This window comes from Myotis davidii, unplaced genomic scaffold (genome assembly GCF_000327345.1).
Source record: "Myotis davidii unplaced genomic scaffold, ASM32734v1 scaffold238, whole genome shotgun sequence".
Lineage (NCBI taxonomy): Eukaryota > Metazoa > Chordata > Mammalia > Chiroptera > Vespertilionidae > Myotis > Myotis davidii.
Window position 1 is genome coordinate 9,183,209 of NW_006293779.1, and position 8,262 is coordinate 9,191,470.

Sequence of the window (8,262 nt, forward strand, 5' to 3'; positions counted from 1 at the left end):
CGAACGACCCTTTGACAGGGGTCACCTAAGACCATCCTGCATATCAGATATTTACATTATGATTCATAACAGTAGCAACATTACAGTTATGAAGTAGCAATGAAAACAATTTTATGATTGGGTCACAACATGAGAAACTGTATTTAAAGGGCCAGAAGGTTGAGAACCACTGCCTTAGAGGAAGTGATTATGTTTGTAGGTTCTTAGTTGCAAAACCAGACCTGATACTAATGTCAGATTATGCTGTCTCAGCATGTACTATTCAGAACTCAGCAAAGTATGCAGAAGACGGGGAAGGGCAAATTGCAAATATCTAGTGAGGCAAAATTTTGTATAATGTTAAACCAAAAAAAAACATTAAGGCAATTATGCTTTTATCATCCAGAAGAAATCATGTTGCATGGAGTTAAAAAGCTTGTTTAAGTGGTTAGATAGAGATCTGTTTAGAATTATGTAAAATTATTAAGTAAGGGCCCAGTTTGTAAGACAGGAAAGAACTGGCTCTCTAAAGAAAAAAATGTCTAGGGAGGAATATTAATTCAGGGACTCATTTCACAGACAAGGCAGTGGGCCATAGGTGAGAAGGGACACTGGCCTGTGTCTGAAGCACTGACGTATTTCCGACCTTTCTTCCATTCACTGAGGATGCAAATGAATAAATACATAGAGCTTTTGTGAGGAAAGCTAAGCGCTTTGGAACAGTTCTGGGAAGAATCTAACTTATTCGGAGGACAAGTGTCATCTTCAAGACAAGATACATCAACTGACTCTGAATTTCTCATCATCGACATAGTGGCAGCCTTCCCTGGCCCTCACAGTCTGGCTGCATGGGGTGTCCCTCTTCTGAGTTCTGACAGCACCCTGGGCACACACTCAAAGGAACACTTAAGTTATTTTTTGAGAATCTTTTTTTTTTTTTAACCTCAGAGTAGAAGGTAGAGGGAGAGAGAGATAGAAACATCAATGATGAGAGGGAATGATGATCAGCTGCCTCCTGCAGGCCCCCTACTGAGGATTGAGCCTGCAACCCAGGCATGTGCCCTGACTGGGAATCCAACAGTGAGCTCCTGGTTCATAGGTCAATGCTCAACCACTGAGTCACACCAGCCAGGCAAGATTCTTATTTTTTTTTTTATCTGTTTTTCCCACTAGACAGTGAACTTCTCAAGAACCCAGGCACTATTAGCATTTGTGTGGTTTTCAGTTTTCCAGGGACTCTTATCAGAGATTGGAAGGCAGACATACTTTCCCACTCTGGGAATCGTGTTTCATTTTCATGTGTTCCATAGGCCAATTGGCCCCTTTCCAGATTAGGTGATTCATTCAAAGGTTAGCGCCAGAGCTGAACTCCGCCACAAAACCTGGTGGTAAATCAGATTGAAATATAATACTGAGTTTCACCAGTATTGGGGCTGAACTCCAAAATGAATGCTCTATACAAAACTGCTCACTGGCATGTGTTCAGTCCTTACAGTGGCTTCAATCCAGATGTCTGTCTGATGGCACTGTAGTCGGGCCCCAGGTGAGCTTTCTCTGCTGTGTCCGCCATACTTATATGCGAGATGCTAAAGAAACAGACTGCTCAGAGACATCTTTAGGGCCAGAAAGAATTCAAGCACCTTCCCTGTGGCCAAGCTTCATGGGAGCGGTGGGGCATGGGGCAGGGCAGTACAGTTATGGGAGATTCTGATTTATGTCCCAGGTCATGTACCCAGATCCCAGATAGGTAATCAGAAACTTTATTATGTTCCTTGCAGGTTCCAGATCATCAGACCTAATCCTAGATAAGAAATGTGTTTTCACCAAATCTGTGGGTTATGATCCATCCATTTACCTCCTCAGTTATCACAGACACTGCCTGTGTCAGTGCAGACACAATCATCAGTTTGAAAAAAAAGAGAGAGAACGTCCATGGGTGTCCCAGGAAGCACTGGCCTGCTGAGCTGGTCCTTATCTCCAGAGCAATGAGAAGGCCTTTCGGAACTCCTCCTGCCCTGCTGCTCAGGCTCCAGGGATTAGAGCCCACAGACAGGAATGCACTGTTCTTAGGTCAGGAGCACACAGAGAGGAGACTTTGGAGTGAAGAGTTCGTATTTGTTGAAACCTTTGCCCGGAGCTATAAACCTGTGCGCCGCGTGGCAGGGCTGTCTCTGACTCTGGAACAGAGAACAAAGAGCATATTAGTTAGTCACAGTGAGGAAGGCACCAAAGATGCAGAAACCAGGGGGGGGTGAATAACATCTCCCAGCCCCTCCCCATCGGGAGAACCACCTGTCTTCCCTTCAACTCCTCCAGGGGAGATTTCTTGGAGCATTTTGGTTCCAAATCTGGGTATTTTCTACAATAAAACTAATACCAAAATCACCTCTCAGGCCCTAGAGCAGTGGTTCTCAACCTTCCTAATGCCACGACCCTTTAATACAGTTCCTCATGTTGTGGTGACCCCCAACCATAAAATTATTTTCATTGCTTCTTCATAACTGTAATTTTGCTACTGTTATGAATCGTCATGTAAATATGTCTGATATGCTATATGTGTTTTCCGATGGTCGCGACCCACAGGTTGAGAACCGCTGCCCTAGAGATCCATTTCTAAATGCTGATGAATTCAGATCTTTCCTGGAGTCGTAAACTTCAATGTGGGCAACAACCTGGAAGCCCGCATTTCACTTCATTGTAGAGGTGACGAAGTGACTTACAATCCAATATCACGAAGCCCCTCAGAGGCCTACCAATCCCTGCTACACCTGCCGGGTTCTTTAAAACATTTCTCTGAGTCATAAATATAATAAATTTTCATTGAAGAAAAAAATGTCAAATTATGTGAACTATTAAAAAAAAAGGAAAACACTTTCATAACCCCAGCACAATACACTTTGTTCAGATTAAAAATAAAACTAACACATTAAATCTTACAGAATAAAAGGGGGGAATGTGGATTTCTTCATTTGATGTTTAAATCTTAAATTTTGGCAACTTAGCACATAAAACATCAAAGCACACTTGAACGGGTCCGAGGCAGGCGGTAGATTACAACAGGGTGTGAAACATTGTGAAATCGGCCCAGCTCCACGGGAGTGTGAACAGCACGACATTCTCTGTAAGATCCTGGCAGTGCCCAGAAAACCCTGCACTCCTAATTGGCCACATCCTGCTACTATCACTTGCAGGGCACAGCCCATCATCAGTGGAGGGATTCCAGAGGTGTGTGATATTACCCCTGAGTTCTTATTACAGACACTAAATTTCAGGCAATTAAATCTGAGAGAAAGCAACCTAGAGCAGGTGGTGATAGAGGGACTGTGCTTTGCAGATTTGCATTGACCTTCCACTGAGTAGGGGTGTCAACAGAAGCCTCCAGCTGCCCTGCAGAGGTCAAGAGGCAGATCTTCGTAGAGTGGTTTCCAGCATTATGTGAAGTTATCCAGGCTTAGAAGGGAGTTCTGGTGAGAATGAGGATCAGCTAAATGCTAAGCCAGGCCCTGGCAGCCGTAACTCCGTGTACAAAGTGCTGGGTTCCCTCTGATAATTCAAATACCCACTCGGCATATATGTAGTTATCACAATATTGTTGGCTGTTTTCCCTGTGCTTTGCTTTACATCCCCATGCTGATTGTGTAACTACCAGTTAGCACTTCTTAATCCCATCACCATATTTTTTGAAGGTTGCTAATATGTTTTATTGCAGACATATTTCTTTTCCCTGTTCTTCCATTCCTACTCAAAAATACTAAATTCTCTCCTGTTTTATGGAAAAACTAGGTAAGATATTGAAAGGGGCCTCTACTAGGAGTAAGAAGACAAATGTAGCCTCACTTCAAACAGCCACGTATTTGGGGGGTCCAGGCTATCACTTAGCCTTACAGAGCCTAGAGTTCTTCACGTAGGAGAGTGGAAGGATACTATAGGCCTATTATTTTCCAAGTTTGTTTTGGTTTGTCTTTGACAGTTTAAAGAGAATGAACATCTGGTAATGAATAAAGGACATAAGTAGGAGATTATAACATTAGTTTAAAGGGTATGTGTTGAGCAATAATGAAAGAATATGAAGACACATCAGTTACAATGTACTTGCAACACTTTTTTGTCTCCAGGTCAACAGAACTCAGCTACCTATTTACCACCACTCCAAATGTGCCTGAGCATGCACCCTTGTACTTAGGTCCTACACTGAGTTAGTATAGGAGCATTTCCAGCAATTTGTTCAATGTCCACTCAATAAATAATCTTGAAAGAAATGGAAAGGTTAGGGATAACCTTTAATCATAAGGAAAATACAAAGTTGTGTTCATTATTCTCTGAGAAGTGTGTCCTCATTATAGATAGATTTCCTTTGTGAAGACAAAGTGAACGAAAAGTTTGGTGTTAACAAGAACAGCTATACAGAAAGCAATGTACTGTGTAAAAGGACTTTGACATAAAAGAAAATGAAAAAGTGATTCTAATGAAATTTTATCTCTAGGGGCATTTATAATCAAACTCTTCAAGTATAAGTGCTTTTTATTATATTCTTGTCTTATCCATTTGTTTGTATTTAGTATTTCATTCTAAGATTATAGCTGAATAAACTTCTTTATGTCTGTAAATTTTATATCTTAGTGGAATATTTGCATATGAATGTTTTCAACAAAGTATCGAATCATTGACAATTTATGGAACATGAAGAGCTGAATTAATAAATTTGTTTGAAGAGTGGAAAAAGCCTCATTGCTCCTGAGCTCTTAAATATTTAACTTTGTGTTTTATGAAGTGATATGAAAATGTATTTCTAATGTCAAAATATATAAACTTATGAAGGAATTAAAATGGGCTTATATCAAGGGGTTAGAGAATATGAGGCTTGGAAGATAACTTGAAGCCAAATGGGTATAGGGTCTTGAAAAACCCTATAGCTTGAGCGTAACCTCAGAGATCAATTGGTATTTAATTAATCCTTTAATCTTATTTTCAGAAAAATAAGGTTGTAAAAAATCCCTCCAAATTCTTATAAACCCTTCCCAGGTGTACAAACTAGAATTGATAATGAGGAATCTGGCCTACAGACAGTGGGTAACCATTGTAGATTCTGAGTTTAATTAAAAGAATGGCACAATCATAATTGTTTGGAAGAGATCTCCTGTGGTGATTGAGGATCCATTGGCTGAGGAGATCCTTAAGGCCAGTTCAGAGCCTCTTGTGATGGATCCGAGGTCATAAAAACCAAGACAAAGGTGATGCTATCCAAGGAAATGGGAGGAAAAGGGACAGAAGTGGAAGTATGGCTTCGAGTCTGGATTTACACTATTGCTGCTGACACTGTGCCTTAACCTTCCTCACATTTCATCATCTGAAAGCTGGAACTGAATTAGATGATCTCTAACAGATCTGGCATCTGTGACTAAAATGAACATCTGGAAGTATGTCGAGAGTAGACATCGCGCAGAACTTATCCCTCTTCCTTCCCATAGAGTTCAGCTGTAAATGCCTGATCCACACTAGCCCTATCTTATTCTCTCTCTTGAGAATCTGAGAAACACAGATTGGAAATTATAGTTGAATTACATTGATGGTAGAATGCTAAACACAAAGCCTGTGAACTCTTACCGACGAGATCTCAAAGTTCCTAAGGACTAACTGTTTATACCCTGGAACCCTGATGGTAGAATGCTAAACACAAAGCCTGTTCCTAAGGACTAACTGTTTATACCCTGGAACCCATACAATACTCTATATTCTTTCATAAAGTGAGTGAATACATTGGTGCAGCTTCTTTGGAGTGGAGGGAAATTTGATAATATCTGCATTCACTTTTTAACTCTGTGATGCAAAGCTTTATTTCCTCCCTGCATTCAGTCACCTTAGTGATAATGAGAATTTTCTATTAGGGTAACTTCCTTTAATCCCCAAATTTTAATTTTAAACCTTATTAGGCTAAGCCCCTCCCTGGCAAAATGGAGCGACCAATACCTACCTCCTAGTTTTGTTTCAAAGATTAAGTGTGGCACCGTGCCTAGCACATAGTTAGTACTTAATACGTATTACTTCCTGTCTTAGTCAGCTCAGGTAGCTGTAACAAAATACTACAGACTGCGTGGCTTACACAGACATTTATTTCTCACAGTTCCGGAAAGTCCAAGATCAAGATGCCAGCAAGGTGGTTTCATTTTAAGACCTCTTTGCTTTGGCTTGAAGGCAGCCAACATCTCATATCACTTCTTTGTGTGCCCAGAGAGAGTACAAGTGAGCTCTCTAGTATCTCTTGTTTTTTTAGATATAAATCTTTATTGTTGAAAGTATTACATATGTCCATATGTCCTTTTTTTCTCCATTGACCCCTTCTAGCCCCCTCTTATCCCCCCCCAACCCCAGGTCTTCAGCACCCTATTGTCTGGGTCCATGGGTTATGCATACAAGGTCTTTGGTTGATTACCTCCCACCCACCCACCCTCCCCTGCCTTCCCTCTGAGATTCTGCATTCTGAACTCACCAAACTGCATTTAAGAGCCATTCGCTTCACTGTAAATAACACTTCAGCTAGTAACAAGATAAATATATGCATTTACATTAAATTAAAAATAATTGTGAAAAATACTTGTGTCCTCTCCCCCCACTCCGTGCCAAGCCTTTACCACCCACTGCCTGTGTCTATAGGTTATGCATATATGCATATGAGTTCATTTGTTGATCTTCCCCCCACACACTACCTTCCCTTGCCTTCCCTCTGAGGTTTGACAGTCTGTTCGATGTTTCTATGTCTTTGGGTGTAGTTTTGTTCATCAGTTTATGTTGTTCATTAGATTCCACATATGAGTGAGATCATGTGATACTTATCTTTCTCTGACTGGCTTATTTCGCTTAGCATAATGCTCTCTAGGTCCATCCATGCTGTTGCGAACGGTAAGTGTCCTTTCTTTTTTTACAGCTGCATAGTATTCCATTATATAGATGTACTGCTGTTTTTTAATCCATTCATCTGCTGATGGACACTTGGGCTGTTTCCAAATCTTAGCTATTGTAAATTGCACTGCTATGAACATAGGTGTGCATATATTCTTTCTGATGGGTGTTTCTGAGTTCTTGAGATATATTCCTAGAAGTAGGATCACTGGGTCAAATGGCAGTTCCATTTTTAATTTTTTGAGGAAACTCCAAACTGTTTTCCACAGAGGCTGCTCCAGTCTACATTCCCTCTAGTATCTCTTCTTATAAGAGCACTAATCCTATCATGGTATCCCATTCTCATGACATCATGTAACCCTCATTACCTCTCAAAGGCTCCACCTCCAAATATCATCACATTGGGGGGTAGGGCTTCAACATATAAATTTGGAGGGGGACACAAAAATTCAGTCCACGGCACCATCATATGCATAAGCACTTTTAAGGAAGGAAGAAAATATTTGCTCGGACTAGTTTCTATTGAAACAGATGCTAAGAAATCTATTTTAGGATTTCATGTTTAAGCTGGGATTTCATTTTTTTCTAAATTGGAGAATATATTCCATAGTTTTCTTCTTAAGTCCTGAGGCAGGAACAGCATGATGGTTCTCTCCTTCCCCTTGCCCTCTCTAAAAATCAATAAAAAAAAGCATTTAAAAATATTTCATATTACAATCCCTTCCCAGGGTATAGGAAGGAACTATTTCCTCACTGATGCATTTCAAAAGCAAGAAGGGGTTCAGGAAGGTGCAAAGGGGTTGAGGAAGGGGTCCAGGAGGTACAATGACAATTGGACTTTGGCCACGGGATAGTTCTGGTAATGCTTACCTAAAATGCCTCTTCAGCTTTATTGGCCAAATATCCAAGAGGTGGGAACACACCAGGGATCTTTTACACATGGGCCTTCTTTCTGCTCTGCATTCAGTCACCTTAGTGATAATGAGAATTTTCTATTAGGATAACTTCCTTTAATCCCCAAATTTTAATTTTAAACCTTATTAGGCTAAGCCAAAAAAAAAAAAAAAGCCAGACACAAAAGATTACCCACTGTGTTTCCATTAATATAAAGTTCTAAAACCGGCAGAGCTCATCTATGCTGACAGAAGTGAGAAAAGTGGGTGCCTGATGGAGGGCAAGAACTGAGTGGGAAGGGTCACCAGGGAACTTTCTGGAATGATGTAAATATTCTATAGCTTGATGGGGGTGAGTGATTATGCATTTGTCTGAACTCACCAAACTGTGCATTTAAGAGCTATTCGTTTAACTGTAAATAACACTTCAGCTATTAACAAGATAAATATATGCATTTATATTAAATTAAAAATAATTGTGAAAAATACTTGT

General features: G+C 40.4%; 1 long non-coding RNA gene across 2 annotated transcripts in view; it reads right to left on the reverse strand.

Moving 5' to 3' along the window:
• Window positions 1-1,144: 1,144 nt before the first annotated feature.
• Window positions 1,145-8,262, reverse strand: part of LOC102762829 — an 8,364-nt gene continuing 1,246 nt past the window's right edge. The window contains exons 2-4 of one of the 2 annotated variants that reach the window (XR_001514528.1): window positions 7,747-7,847; window positions 1,473-2,156; window positions 1,145-1,361 (exon numbers count right to left, since the gene is read on the reverse strand). This is a non-coding gene — a long non-coding RNA (uncharacterized LOC102762829). Of the gene's footprint in view, window positions 2,157-7,746; window positions 7,848-8,262 lie in introns of both variants that reach the window. The other variant, XR_435854.2, reaches the window with a different exon arrangement.